This window comes from Mesoplodon mirus (assembly GCF_964341445.2).
Source record: "Mesoplodon mirus genome assembly, chromosome: 1".
NCBI lineage: Eukaryota > Metazoa > Chordata > Mammalia > Artiodactyla > Ziphiidae > Mesoplodon > Mesoplodon mirus.
Genome location: NC_138976.1, coordinates 98,570,895 through 98,587,006, shown reverse-complemented (window position 1 = coordinate 98,587,006; position 16,112 = coordinate 98,570,895).

Here is a 16,112-nt window from a genome sequence, read left to right as displayed (position 1 = left end):
ATCCTATGGTAATTCTATTTTTAGTTTTTTAAGGAACCTCCATGCTGTTCTCCATAGTGACTGTATCAATTTACATTCCCACCAATAGTGGAAGAAGGTTCCTTTGGTCCACACCCTCCCCAGCATTTGGTGTTTGTACATTTTCTGATGATGCCCATTCTAACAGGTGTGAGGTGATACCTCACTGTAGTTTTGATGTGCATTTCTCTAATGATGAGTGATGTTGAGCAGCTTTACATGTGCGTCTTGGCCATCTCTGTGTCTTCTTTGAAGAAACGTCTATTTAGATCTTCTGCCCATTTTTGTATTGGGTTGTTTGTTTTTTTTTTAATATTAAGCTGCATGAGCTGTTATATATATTGGAGATTAAACCTTTGTCCGTGGATTCGTTTGCAAATATTTTCTCCCATTCTGAGGGTTGCCTTTTTCCATTCCCGTTTTTGTTTTAACAAAGAAAGAAAGAAAGATAAAGAAGCAGAACCCTAATGTGCAGAACAAATATGCAGAACAAAATATGCCTCTTGAAAGTGTCGTTTTGAAATATGGACGTCTTTTGAATTTTTTGGTCGATATATGACCCCAGGATTTGTTTTCAGGGCAGGTGTCATTTACAGGCCTGCAATGATTTTGAATATCAACTGACATTAGCGTTGGGATTAAAGGTGCTGTTGTGTGAAACGGCCACAAGGGGGCAGCAGTTCTCCCTTACCAAATCTGGTTACTAGGGCAGCAGAGCCTCAATGGAAGTCGTGCTCTAGGTTGTAATTTAGAATGGAATGTGCCAGGAGAAGGCCCCTTAAGTTTGTCTCACTACTTCTTGTTCGTTTTTTTAATTTATTTTTTTTATTTTTTATTTTATCACAGCGTGTTTGATTACAATGTTTGGCTTGTTGCAGGTGTGCAAGATGTGGTTCTTTTACACATATACATATGTCTGTTCTTGCTGGGATCCTTTTCCCATGTACGTTATGACAGAATGTTGAGTAGTCTTCTCTTGGTCTTCTGGAGGTCTTTGGTGATTATATATTTCACCTGTGTTTGTATATGTCTGTTCACCCCAATCTCGTAATGTATCCAATCCTCACACCTTTCCGTTGGTGAACCATAAGTTTGTTTAATGAATCTGGGATTGCCCTTCTCTGTGGAAATATCTTCACTGGTATCAATTTTTAGGTAACACCTATAAGTGATATCATACGATACGTGTCTTTCTCTTTCTGACTTACTACAAGTCACGTGATCACCTCTAGACTCATCTACGGTGCTGCAAATGGCATGGTGTCCTTTTCTTCCTTGGCTAATATTCTGTCTGTACATGTACCAGTTCTTCTTTGTCCCCTCATCTGTTGATGGACTTTTTGGTTGCTTCCACGTCATGGCTATTGTAATGCTGCGGCAATGCACATTTGCCTGCCTGTGTCTTTCCAATTCTGTCTTCTTAGGTTATAGGCCCAGGAGTGGGCCTGCTGGATCATATGGTAGCGGAATGTTTACCTTGTAGAGGCACCTCCAGTCTGTTCTCATTAGTGGCTCTTACCAGGTTACGTCCCGCTTAAAGTTGAGGGTATGCGCTTCTCCACAACACCTTCAGCATTTTTTGTTTGTAGTTTTTTTGCTGATGTGTGTTCTGACTAGTGTGAGCCGATACCACTTTGTGGCTGGATTTGCATGCGTCTCATAATCCCTTGAAATTGAGCTTTCTGGCATGTCCTTCTTTTCTTCAACTGTGAGTACAGCTTACCTCTTCAAATTGTCTTCGTGAAGTGTGTGTGACATTTAGAAATATTTTGGCCATTACCTCCCTCAAGACGTTTGGAGGGCAGGTTTCATTTACAGCCCACCAGTACTGCTGCATATGAAGTGACCCTTAGCACAGGTCTTAAAGCTGCTGTTGCAGGTAATGGCCAGAGGGCGGCAGCATTTCTGCTTTTCCCAACCTGGGAACTAGGGAAACAGACCATCCGGGCAGTGGTGTTCCTCGGTTAAATATTAGAGTGGAATGTGCCCCCAAGAGCTGATGTCTCCTTAATTATGTTTGTTTTATAAATTGTATTTATATAGATTTTTTATTGGAGTCATATTCCATTGTGTACAGGGACCACTTCTTCTTTGTGCATTCCTCTGTTGATGGACATTTTCGTAGCTTCCAAGTGTTGGCTATGGTAAATATTGCTGGAGTGGAGGATTGCCAGCCTGTGTTTTTTTTTTTTTTTTTTTTTTTTTTTTTTTTTTTTTTTTTTTTGCGGTACCTGGGCCTCTCACTGCGGTGGACCCTCCCATTGCAGAGCACACAGGCTCCGGACGCGCAGGCCCAGCAGCCCTAGCTCACGGGACAAGCCGCTCCGCGGCACGTGGGATCTTCCCGACCCGGAGCATGAACGCGTGTCCCCTGCATTGGCAGGCGGGCTCTCAACCACTGCGCCACCAGTGAAGCCCAGCCTGTGTTTTTTTGATTCTCATCCCCTCAGGCGATAGGCCCAGCAGTGGGTATGCTTGATTGAATGGTAGCTCAGTATTTACCTTTACAAGGCACCTCATTTTTGTTTTCATTACTGGCTCTTACCATGTCCCACTTTGGACCAAGTGTAGGCATTTCTCTAAAACCCCTTCAGCATTTACTTTTTGCAGAATTCTTGCTGATGGCCATTCTGACTGGTGTGAGCGGATAGGTTTTTGTAATTTGGATTTGCATAGCTTTAATTATTCCTAATGTTCAGCATTTTTCCATGCCGTTTTAAATTTCTCTTTTTTTGCCATTACACTATGCTTTTATTAGAGAAAAAAATATATATATATATGTATTGGGGAACATTAAATATCTTGGATGTGCTAATGAGAAAATCATTTTCTCTACATGGACTGAATTTTTACTTGGAGACATGTTTTCCTACTAAAGGGAAGACTAAAGAAGGATTTTACTGTCGACCAGGCAAGACACCTCCCCAAAGATGACAATGCCTTGGACAGTGTTGATGGCGGGCTGGGGCACCTGGAATTCTTGGCCCATACTGGCAGGTACTAACTGGAAACACACTCTTCCTGGGGGACAAGGATGGGAGGCACCTTAGGCCCAGCTGCTCATCGTCAAACCTTACACTTTTCAAACTATGTTGGTGTCTGACTTCCCTTTCCCTGACAGAACAACTCTGGCCCTTGGAGGTGGCTTTATGACTGCAGGCTGTAGAACCCATCATTCTCCCTTGCTCTGGGTAGGAGGTAAGCCTATGGTAGCAGAAACCCCCACATACTGGGACTTGGAATTCCACTCTGTGCTCATTTAACTCTGTGGCATGAAGTCCATGGTGAATTGCTCTTTTTTCTTCTATGATCTGTCCAACAGCTGTCATGAGTGCCTGACCCTCAGCAGTCTCACTCCTCAAGATTGATCTGCTTTTGACTGATCTGTGACTCCGGGCAGTGGCTGATATGGGCTTTTTTTTTTTTTTTTCCTTGCAGAGCATCTCGACCATTGACTTTTTTATTGGGGAAAATCCACTTTAAAAATAGCCTCATCCTTTTTCTGAAGAGGCTTTCTGGAGGGCTATGTTTCTTCTCTGGCATGAGCTGGAGACATCTGCTCCCAATAGAGTCTGTTATTCCCCTGACCTGGGCAGGGCGGCTCATACTTCCAGCTTGAGGGGTCCCTCATTCTTTAAACCTCTCTTCGTGCTCTCCTGGTTTATGCCTCCTACGGTCCTCTCTTTTGTAAGTAGGGGCAATCATCTTGCTCTGGCTCTTCCATGAGTCTTGGAGTTTTGAAGTTTGGGGCTCCTGCTGCCCTAGGTTGCTCCTTTGGCCTTCCATAAGGCCACTTGGCTCCTGGGAAGCTAACGTGTCTCTGGTGGGGACTCTCTGGGGATGGCACTGAGGCACCTGAGAAGCCAAGTTGTCTGCAGCAAGGAACCTGTGTTTGGGAAAGTCCTGAAGCTGGTTGTCTGACTGTACCTTTACTTTGGAGTTAAACTCACTAGCAACCTCCATGTTAAGGCATGGCTCACCTAGAGGTTGGAAAACAGACATTCTAGGTAGTAGGGAACTTTTACTGGCCCCTGGCACCTCTAAACTCCTCATAGGTACATTTGTGGTTTGGGATTTTGTCAACACTTTGGTTTCCAAGATAACACTAGACTGTGGTTGAAGAGCAGGAGACTCCTTGGCCTCCACAGCCTCCCTGGCCTCTTCACCTCTCAAAGATTGGGATCCTAAGTTCACCTCTATCACTGTTACCCTATGGCAGGTGTCTCCTGAGGCCTGACCACCACTCTCCTCTCTTGGCTCGTTCCTGACCATTGCTGAACTTGGACCTGGCTCTAGGCTGTCCCTCTTGACCCATTCCACAGTCTCACTCTTCCAGGTTCTGCCCACAAGGCTGAGTGTGAGGGACTGAGAAGGTGGCCTGCCCTGCTGTGCAGTCAGAGAAGCCTTTGAGGGCCCATGGTAGTCACCAGGTGGAATCGCTCCCAGGGCACTCTGGATTTCCTTACACACAGTGGAGGGGACAAGGAGAGGCCTCTTCAGGGCAGGAACGGACTCTTCTGTTCTCACCTTCTCTCCTGAATGAGCCTGAGGAGGTTTCTCCGGGAACTCAGCAAACGTGACTGTTGAGTGGGACCCAGATACACAGGTGGCTGAAGGGGACGAGGCTAACCGCAGGGTGGTGGAGGGTTGGAACTTTGTCGACTTCAAGAGATTGATGGGCTTGAGGAGCTTGAGGGGTAGGGTCCACCCGTGCTTTACCCAAAACCTTGTAATATGTGCTTCCAGCACCTCTCGAGTGTCTTGAACCAGGAAGGAAACCCTACAGGAGGTGTTCCTGCAGGGTTCCCAACCCTTCAAGCAGTATCCTCCACAGGCTCCAGCAGGCACTGCTTTGCACATCTCACCAGGAGGGTCTTGCCATGAGAGCTGATGAAAGTTGCCCTTGCCAGGAAGCCTCCCCAGGCAGCTCCGCAGAGGTGAAGCCAGGTTGTGAGTCCCCTCCAGTTCTTCCAGGCAATCTCTGCAAGCTTTCAAAGATCGACTTTTCTTCCTACTCCTGCTCCTCCCCTTCAGCTCTACTTGATGCTTCCTGATGTTTCTAGGTTTCCTAGGTGGTGCTAAGAATGGATTACTCTGGAAGCAGGGGAGTAACGTGAGGAAGAGCCCCAGTCCACACAGGAAGCCAAGGATGATATCAATCACCCAGGAAGTTGGGCTGGATCTCAGCCAGATAGCAACAGTGTTTTTCAAAGAAAAGAGATTCTCCGTCTTCTGAACTGCATTGCCGCCCTCAGGCAACAGAGCCCTGGGAGTTCACTTGATGGCAGAACCCCAGGCCTGCATCACAGAGCTGTGGCCTTGTCACAAAGGGCTCCTGAGTGTGGGGGAGGGGCACTAAGAGCAATAGGCTGAATCACTGCCCCTCCTTCCCATCCAGACCTTTATCCAGCTTTATCTGGAGAGAGCTGCGGAGAGCCACACCGGCGGACAGGTGGCGGCGCCGGGGCTGGGCGCCGGTGGGGCCGGCCAGGTGCAGGTGGAGGGGCTCGCGGGCCGCACGGACGGCCCCCGGGCCCGCGGCGGAGTCTGGGTCCGGGCCAGCCACCCCCGGAGCGTCGGGTGTGCTGCTGCTTTCCAGGGCCGCCTTCGGGCCGCATGGAGCGACCCCTCTGGCGCTTTGTGGTGGTGGTGGGGGGGGGCGGAGGAGGTGGGGCCTGCAGCGGTGCCCGGCGGGGGCGGAGCTGGCGGCCACTGCCGCGGGCGACTAAAGGAGAAGGCGGAGCCGCAGCGGGAGGCCAAAAGCCTACAGCACCCGGTATTCCCAGGCGGTCTCCCATCCAAGTACTAACCAGGCCCGACCCTGCTTAGCTTCCGAGATCAGACGAGATCGGGCGCGTTCAGGGTGGTATGGCCGTAGACGGGGGCGGGGACCGCAGGCTGCCTCTTGAGGCCCAGCTTCGCTTGTCCTTGCGCCTTACCGCCATCCCCGCGGCCAGCCCGCCCCGGCAGCGCCCCGCCGCCCGCCCAGGCAGGGCAACGGAGGCCTCGGGTACCGGGGTGTGGCGGAGGGGCCGTTTTAAATTTCTGGTACAGAAAAACAGAAAAAAACGGAGAGTACAATTAACCTCTTGAAATTGTCCTCTTGCATGGTTGCCCTCTTTAGAAGTTTTGGGTCCATTTTCGACCCCAGGATTGTTTTTCAGGGCAGGTGCCGTTTACAGGCTGCAATGAGTGTGAATATTTAGTGACCATGAGCACTGGGTTTAAAGCTGCTGTTGTGGCAAACGGCCACAAGGCGGCAGCATTTCTCCATTCCCAAATCTGGTTACTAGGGCAGCAGAGCCTTTCGGGGACCAATGCAATACAGAAGAAGGCATCACTGAAGTCTCATACAGAATACCGTGTCCTGGTGGATGGTAGAATGACCAGCAGGGTGTAGGAATTAGGAAGTACTGGATGTATATCCTCGGTGGCTTCACTGACTGTCCCGACATCGTTTACCAGGTCCCCAGCAGCCCACGGGGCTCTCGTGGTCAGGGCAATCCCAGGATATGGAGCTCACCTGGGCAGGTCCCACCTCCCCAGCAGCCCATGGTGCTCTCGTGGTCAGGCCCCTCCCAGGATACGGAGCTGCCCTGGGCCGGTACCCCGGCAGGGCTGGGCACACAGGTACCGTGCACGTAGCCCTCATTGCAGAGCAGCCCAGATCACCTGTCACTCAGAGCTGACACAGAGCACCTCAGAGCAGGACTTGAGCTAACAAACAGCAGCTCCGACAGGTCTGTGACCCTGGGCATCACTCTGTGCGGCCTCCCTCTGCCTGGTCTTCCAGAGGCTTCCACCACAGCCGGGGCACCAGGCCTCTGTCTCCACCCATCACCCCTCCTCTCCCTGACTCCTGGGTTCCTCTCATTAGGAGAGGGTCTTCTTGAAGTTGTCTCCCACTCATGGGCCAGATAAAAGGATTAGAAAACAAGCCGGAGCTGCAGCCCCTTGTCTATCCAGACTCTCAGGAGCCCACACCTGTTCCTTGGACCTGGCCGGTTCAGCGAGGTCCATTTTCTGCAATGGGAGTCCCTGAGGGGTGAGGATGGGCTGACCTGGGCAGCCTGACCCTGCCGGCCAGCCCTCCCCAGGTGTGCCTGGCTTGAGGTCCATATAAACACGGCTCCAGGCAGCAAGAGCCCCTGCAGCTGTGCCTGACGCCATATTCTCTGCCCCGTCAGCAGTCTCGGGGCTGTGCTGGTGGGAGGGAGTGAGGGGCCACGGCTCTGTGGGTGGCCCGGTGTGAGTGGGGCTCTGCTGGACTTTCTGCAGGAGTTGCCGGGCTGCCACCTGCTAAAGAAGAGGATGTGTCACCCATACCTTCCGTTGGAATTTCTCCCCGAGCAGAGGTGAGGAAGGAAAAAAGCAGTGGGGGCCGGGACAGGAGGAGTATCTCAGGCAGGGAAATGGAAAGCTTCCAGAAGAGCGCCCGGGGCCAGGACCATCCTGGCTGGCCTGCAGGCACCAAGTCAGCCTGCGTGCTGTCGCTGCTGTGGCTCCACGGCCCTTCCTCTAGGCTTTCAAGTCCTTGGACATATTCAGGTGTTTTACCTGGGAAGGATGGGAACAGTTCAGCAGCAGCTGGCCTGGGGCTCGGCTCACGTTGACTCACAGACGCCTCGGCACAGTCCCCCAGCTTTGCAATGACGACGCTACTTGCGGGGGTTGGGGGGGCTGCTGGCTGCATGGGAGATGATTCCCCACCTCTGACCAACTTCAGAATTGTTTGCCGCTGGAGCCAGTGCCCTGATAGTGTTTTCCTGTGTATAACTGGTGGGTTCTGTTTTTTTTTTTTTTCTTTTTTGGTTCAAGTTAGATTTTATTCCTCTTCTATGTATTTATAGATATAAGCATGGAAATAATTCATTCCTATAAATACATCTGTGTGAAGGGAAGAACTTTTTTCCGTTTTATTTTAAAATTTTATTTATTTTTTAAAATTTTGAAATTTAAGTTTATTATTTTATTCAGCAGGATTATTATTAGTTATCTATTTTATGCATATACATGTATACAGGACAATCCCAATCTCCCGACTCATCCCACCACCAACAACCCATGGCTTCCCCCCTCTTGGTGTCCATACGTTTGTTCTCTACCTCTGTGTCTCTATTTCTGCCCTGCAAACCGGGTCATCTGTACCATCTTTCTAGGTTCCACATATATGCATTAATATACAATATTTGTTTTTCTCCTTCTGACTTACTTCACTCTGTATGACAGTCTCTACATCCGTCGACGTCTCCACAGATGACCCAGTTTCGTTCCTTTTTATGGCTGAGTAATATTCCGTTTTATAGATGGACCACATCATTATCCGTTCATCTGTCTGTGGGCATTTAGGTTGCTTCCATTACCTGGCTATTGTAAATAGTGCTGCAATGAACATTGTGGTGAATGTGTCTTTTTGATTTATGGTTTTCTCTGGCTATATGCCCAGAAGTGGGATTGCTGGATCCTATGGTAATTCTATTTGCAGTTTTTTAAGGAACCTCCATGCTGTTCTCCATAGTGACTGTATCAATTTACATTCCCACCAATAGTGGAAGAAGGTTCCTTTGGTCCACACCCTCCCCAGCATTTGTTGTTTGTACATTTTCTGATGATGCCCATTCTAACAGGTGTGAGGTGATACCTCACTGTAGTTTTGATGTGCATTTCTCTAATGATGAGTGATGTTGAGCAGCTTTTCATGTGCGTCTTGGCCATCTCTGTGTCTTCTTTGAAGAAACGTCTATTTAGATCTTCTGCCCATTTTTGTATTGGGTTGTTTGTTTTTTTTTAATATTAAGCTGCATGAGCTGTTATATATATTGGAGATTAAACCTTTGTCCATGGATTCGTTTGCAAATATTTTCTCCCATTCTGAGGGTTGCCTTTTTCCATTCCCGTTTTTTTTTTTAACAAAGAAAGAAAGAAAGATAAAGAAGCAGAACCCTAATGTGCAGAACAAATATGCAGAACAAAATATGCCTCTTGAAAGTGTCATTTTGAAATATGGACGTCTTTTGAATTTTTTGGTCGATATATGACCCCAGGATTTGTTTTCAGGGCAGGTGTCATTTACAGGCCTGCAATGATTTTGAATATCAACTGACATTAGCGTTGGGATTAAAGGTGCTGTTGTGTGAAACGGCCACAAGGGGGCAGCAGTTCTCCCTTACCAAATCTGGTTACTAGGGCAGCAGAGCCTCAATGGAAGTCGTGCTCTAGGTTGTAATTTAGAATGGAATGTGCCAGGAGAAGGCCCCTTAAGTTTGTCTCACTACTTCTTGTTCGTTTTTTTAATTTATTTTTTTTATTTTTTATTTTATCACAGCGTGTTTGATTACAATGTTTGGCTTGTTGCAGGTGTGCAAGATGTGGTTCTTTTACACATATACATATGTCTGTTCTTGCTGGGATCCTTTTCCCATGTACGTTATGACAGAATGTTGAGTAGTCTTCTCTTGGTCTTCTGGAGGTCTTTGGTGATTATATATTTCACCTGTGTTTGTATATGTCTGTTCACCCCAATCTCGTAATGTATCCAATCCTCACACCTTTCCGTTGGTGAACCATAAGTTTGTTTAATGAATCTGGGATTGCCCTTCTCTGTGGAAATATCTTCACTGGTATCAATTTTTAGGTAACACCTATAAGTGATATCATACGATACGTGTCTTTCTCTTTCTGACTTACTACAAGTCACGTGATCACCTCTAGACTCATCTACGGTGCTGCAAATGGCATGGTGTCCTTTTCTTCCTTGGCTAATATTCTGTCTGTACATGTACCAGTTCTTCTTTGTCCCCTCATCTGTTGATGGACTTTTTGGTTGCTTCCACGTCATGGCTATTGTAATGCTGCGGCAATGCACATTTGCCTGCCTGTGTCTTTCCAATTCTGTCTTCTTAGGTTATAGGCCCAGGAGTGGGCCTGCTGGATCATATGGTAGCGGAATGTTTACCTTGTAGAGGCACCTCCAGTCTGTTCTCATTAGTGGCTCTTACCAGGTTACGTCCCGCTTAAAGTTGAGGGTATGCGCTTCTCCACAACACCTTCAGCATTTTTTGTTTGTAGTTTTTTTGCTGATGTGTGTTCTGACTAGTGTGAGCCGATACCACTTTGTGGCTGGATTTGCATGCGTCTCATAATCCCTTGAAATTGAGCTTTCTGGCATGTCCTTCTTTTCTTCAACTGTGAGTACAGCTTACCTCTTCAAATTGTCTTCGTGAAGTGTGTGTGACATTTAGAAATATTTTGGCCATTACCTCCCTCAAGACGTTTGGAGGGCAGGTTTCATTTACAGCCCACCAGTACTGCTGCATATGAAGTGACCCTTAGCACAGGACTTAAAGCTGCTGTTGCAGGTAATGGCCAGAGGGCGGCAGCATTTCTGCTTTTCCCAACCTGGGAACTAGGGAAACAGACCATCCGGGCAGTGGTGTTCCTCGGTTAAATATTAGAGTGGAATGTGCCCCCAAGAGCTGATATCTCCTTAATTATGTTTGTTTTATAAATTGTATTTATATAGATTTTTTATTGGAGTCATATTCCATTGTGTACAGGGACCACTTCTTCTTTGTGCATTCCTCTGTTGATGGACATTTTCGTAGCTTCCAAATGTTGGCTATGGTAAATATTGCTGGAGTGGAGGATTGCCAGCCTGTGTTTTTTTTGTTTTTTGTTTTTTGTTTTTTTTTGTTTTTGTTTTTTTTCGGTACGTGTGCCTCTCACTGCGGTGGACCCTCCCATTGCAGAGCACACAGGCTCCGGACGCGCAGGCCCAGCAGCCCTAGCTCACGGGACAAGCCGCTCCGCGGCACGTGGGATCTTCCCGACCCGGAGCATGAACGCGTGTCCCCTGCATTGGCAGGCGGGCTCTCAACCACTGCGCCACCAGTGAAGCCCAGCCTGTGTTTTTTTGATTCTCATCCCCTCAGGCGATAGGCCCAGCAGTGGGTATGCTTGATTGAATGGTAGCTCAGTATTTACCTTTACAAGGCACCTCATTTTTGTTTTCATTACTGGCTCTTACCATGTCCCACTTTGGACCAAGGGTAGGCATTTCTCTAAAACCCCTTCAGCATTTACTTTTTGCAGAATTCTTGCTGATGACCATTCTGACTGGTGTGAGCGGATAGGTTTTTGTAATTTGGATTTGCATAGCTTTAATTATTCCTAATGTTCAGCATTTTTCCATGCTGTTTTAAATTTCTTTTTTTTTGCCATTACACTATGCTTTTATTAGAGAAAAATATATATATATATATATATGTATTGGGGAACATTAAATATCTTGGATGTGCTAATGAGAAAATCATTTTCTCTACATGGACTGAATTTTTACTTGGAGACATGTTTTCCTACTAAAGGGAAGACTAAAGAAGGATTTTACTGTCGACCAGGCAAGACACCTCCCCAAAGATGACAATGCCTTGGACAGTGTTGATGGCGGGCTGGGGCACCTGGAATCCTTGGCCCATACTGGCAGGTACTAACTGGAAACACACTCTTCCTGGGGGACAAGGATGGGAGGCACCTTAGGCCCAGCTGCTCATCGTCAAACCTTACACTTTTCAAACTATGTTGGTGTCTGACTTCCCTTTCCCTGACAGAACAACTCTGGCCCTTGGAGGTGGCTTTATGACTGCAGGCTGTAGAACCCATCATTCTCCCTTGCTCTGGGTAGGAGGTAAGCCTATGGTAGCAGAAACCCCCACATACTGGGACTTGGAATTCCACTCTGTGCTCATTTAACTCTGTGGCCTGAAGTCCATGGTGAATTGCTCTTTTTTCTTCTACGATCTGTCCAACAGCTGTCATGAGTGCCTGACCCTCAGCAGTCTCACTCCTCAAGATTGATCTGCTTTTGACTGATCCGTGACTCCGGGCAGTGGCTGATATGGGCTTTTTTTTTTTTTCTTTGCAGAGCATCTCGACCATTGACTTTTTTATTGGGGAAAATCCACTTTAAAAATAGCCTCATCCTTTTTCTGAAGAGGCTTTCTGGAGGGCTATATTTCTTCTCTGGCATGAGCTGGAGACATCTGCTCCCAATAGAGTCTGTTATGCCCCTGACCTGGGCAGGGCGGCTCATACTTCCAGCTTGAGGGGTCCCTCATTCTTTAAACCTCTCTTCGTGCTCTCCTGGTTTATGCCTCCTACGGTCCTCTCTTTTGTAAGTAGGGGCAATCATCTTGCTCTGGCTCTTCCATGAGTCTTGGAGTTTTGAAGTTTTGGGCTCCTGCTGCCCTAGGTTGCTCCTTTGGCCTTCCATAAGGCCACTTGTCTCCTGGGAAGCTAACGTGTCTCTGGTGGGGACTCTCTGGGGATGGCACTGAGGCACCTGAGAAGCCAAGTTGTCTGCAGCAAGGAACCTGTGTTTGGGAAAGTCCTGAAGCTGGTTGTCTGACTGTACCTGTACTTTGGAGTTAAACTCACTAGCAACCTCCATGTTAAGGCATGGCTCACCTAGAGGTTGGAAAACAGACATTCTAGGTAGTAGGAAACTTTTACTGGCCCCTGGCACCTCTAAACTCCTCATAGGTACATTTGTGGTTTGGGATTTTGTCAACACTTTGGTTTCCAAGATAACACTAGACTGTGGTTGAAGAGCAGGAGACTCCTTGGCCTCCACAGCCTCCCTGGCCTCTTCACCTCTCAAAGATTGGGATCCTAAGTTCACCTCTATCACTGTTACCCTATGGCAGGTGTCTCCTGAGGCCTGACCACCACTCTCCTCTCTTGGCTCGTTCCTGACCATTGCTGAACTTGGACCTGGCTCTAGGCTGTCCCTCTTGACCCATTCCACAGTCTCACTCTTCCAGGTTCTGCCCACAAGGCTGAGTGTGAGGGACTGAGAAGGTGGCCTGCCCTGCTGTGCAGTCAGAGAAGCCTTTGAGGGCCCATGGTAGTCACCAGGTGGAATCGCTCCCAGGGCACTCTGGATTTCCTTACACACAGTGGAGGGGACAAGGAGAGGCCTCTTCAGGGCAGGAACGGACTCTTCTGTTCTCACCTTCTCTCCTGAATGAGCCTGAGGAGGTTTCTCCGGGAACTCAGCAAACGTGACTGTTGAGTGGGACCCAGATACACAGGTGGCTGAAGGGGACGAGGCTAACCGCAGGGTGGTGGAGGGTTGGAACTTTGTCGACTTCAAGAGATTGATGGGCTTGAGGACCTTGAGGGGTAGGGTCCACCCGTGCTTTACCCAAAACCTTGTAATATGTGCTTCCAGCACCTCTCGAGTGTCTTGAACCAGGAAGGAAACCCTACAGGAGGTGTTCCTGCAGGGTTCCCAACCCTTCAAGCAGTATCCTCCACAGGCTCCAGCAGGCACTGCTTTGCACATCTCACCAGGAGGGTCTTGCCATGAGAGCTGATGAAAGTTGCCCTTGCCAGGAAGACTCCCCAGGCAGCTCCGCAGAGGTGAAGCCAGGTTGTGAGTCCCCTCCAGTTCTTCCAGGCAATCTCTGCAAGCTTTCAAAGATCGACTTTTCTTCCTACTCCTGCTCCTCCCCTTCAGCTCTACTTGATGCTTCCTGATGTTTCTAGGTTTCCTACGTGGTGCTAAGAATGGATTACTCTGGAAGCAGGGGAGTAACGTGAGGAAGAGCCCCAGTCCACACAGGAAGCCAAGGATGATATCAATCACCCAGGAAGTTGGGCTGGATCTCAGCCAGATAGCAGCAGTGTTTTTCAAAGAAAAGAGATTCTCCGTCTTCTGAACTGCATTGCCGCCCTCAGGCAACAGAGCCCTGGGAGTTCACTTGATGGCAGAACCCCAGGCCTGCATCACAGAGCTGTGGCCTTGTCACAAAGGGCTCCTGAGTGTGGGGGAGGGGCACTAAGAGCAATAGGCTGAAACACTGCCCCTCCTTCCCATCCAGACCTTTATCCAGCTTTATCCGGAGAGAGCTGCAGAGAGCCACACCGGCGGACAGGTGGCGGCGCCGGGGCTGGGCGCCGGTGGGGCCGGCCAGGTGCAGGTGGAGGGGCTCGCGGGCCGCACGGACGGCACCCGGGCCCGCGGCGGAGTCTGGGTCCGGGCCAGCCACCCCCGGAGCGTCGGGTGTGCTGCTGCTTTCCAGGGCCGCCTTTGGGCCGCATGGAGCGACCCCTCTGGCGCTTTGTGGTGGTGGTGGGGGGGGCGGAGGAGGTGGCACCTGCAGCGGTGCCCGGCGGGGGGCGGAGCTGGCGGCCACCGCCGCGGGCGACTAAAGGAGAAGGTGGAGCCGCAGCGGGAGGCCAAAAGCCTACAGCACCCGGTATTCCCAGGCGGTCTCCCATCCAAGTACTAACCAGGCCCGACCCTGCTTAGCTTCCGAGATCAGACGAGATCGGGCGCGTTCAGGGTGGTATGGCCGTAGACGGGGGCGGGGACCGCGGGCTGCCTCTTGAGGCCCAGCTTCGCTTGTCCTTGCGCCTTACCGCCATCCCCGCGGCCAGCCCGCCCCGGCAGCGCCCCGCCGCCCGCCCAGGCAGGGCAACGGAGGCCTCGGGTACCGGGGCGTGGAGGAGGGGCCGTTTTAAATTTCTGGTACAGAAAAACAGAAAAAAACGGAGAGTACAATTAACCTCTTGAAATTGTCCTCTTGCATGGTTGCCCTCTCTAGAAGTTTTGGGTCCATTTTCGACCCCAGGATTGTTTTTCAGGGCAGGTGCCGTTTACAGGCTGCAATGAGTGTGAATATTTAGTGACCATGAGCACTGGGTTTAAAGCTGCTGTTGTGGCAAACGGCCACAAGGCGGCAGCATTTCTCCATTCCCAAATCTGGTTACTAGGGCAGCAGAGCCTTTCGGGGACCAATGCAATACAGAAGAAGGCATCACTGAAGTCTCATACAGAATACCGTGTCCTGGTGGATGGTAGAATGACCAGCAGGGTGTAGGAATTAGGAACTACTGGATGTATATCCTCGGTGGCTTCACTGACTGTCCCAACATCGTTTACCAGGTCCCCAGCAGCCCACGGGCCTCTCGTGGTCAGGCCCCTCCCAGGATACGGAGCTGCCCTGGGCAGGTACCCCGGCAGGGCTGGGCACACAGGTACCGTGCACGTAGCCCTCATTGCAGAGCAGCCCAGATCACCTGTCACTCAGTGCTGACACAGCACCTCAGAGCAGGACTTGAGCTAACAAACAGCAGCTCCGACAGGTCTGTGACCCTGGGCATCACTCTGTGCGGCCTCCCTCTGCCTGGTCTTCCAGAGGCTTCCACCGCAGCCGGGGCACCAGGCCTCTGTCTCCACCCATCACCCCTCCTCTCCCTGACTCCTGGGTTCCTCTCATTAGGAGAGGGTCTTCTTGAAGTTGTCTCCCACTCATGGGCCAGATAAAAGGATTAGAAAACAAGCCGGAGCTGCAGCCCCTTGTCTATCCAGACTCTCAGGAGCCCACACCTGTTCCTTGGACCTGGCCGGTTCAGCGAGGTCCATTTTCTGCAATGGGAGTCCCTGAGGGGTGAGGATGGGCTGACCTGGGCAGCCTGACCCTGCCGGCCAGCCCTCCCCAGGTGTGCCTGGGTTGAGGTCCATATAAACACGGCTCCAGGCAGCAAGAGCCCCTGCAGCTGTGCCTGACGCCATATTCTCTGCCCCGTCAGCAGTCTTGGGGCTGTGCTTGTGGGAGGGAGGGAGGGGCCACGGCTCTGTGGGTGGCCCGGTGTGAGTGGGGCTCTGCTGGACTTTCTGCAGGAGTTGCCGGGCTGCCACCTGCTAAAGAAGAGGATGTGTCACCCATACCTTCCGTTGGAATTTCTCCCCGGGCAGAGGTGAGGAAGGAAAAAAGCAGTGGGGGCCGGGACAGGAGGAGTATCTCAGGCAGGGAAATGGAAAGCTTCCAGAAGAGCGCCCGGGGCCAGGACCATCCTGGCTGGCCTGCAGGCACCAAGTCGGCCTGCGTGCTGTCGCTGCTGTGGTTCCACGGCCCTTCCTCTAGGCTTTCAAGTCCTTGGACATATTCAGGTGTTTTACCTGGGAAGGGTGGGAACAGTTCAGCAGCAGCTGGCCTGGGGCTCGGCTCACGTTGACTCACCGATGCCTCGGCACGGTCCCCCAGCTTTGCAATGACGACGCTCCTTGCGGGGGTTGGGGGGGCTGCTGG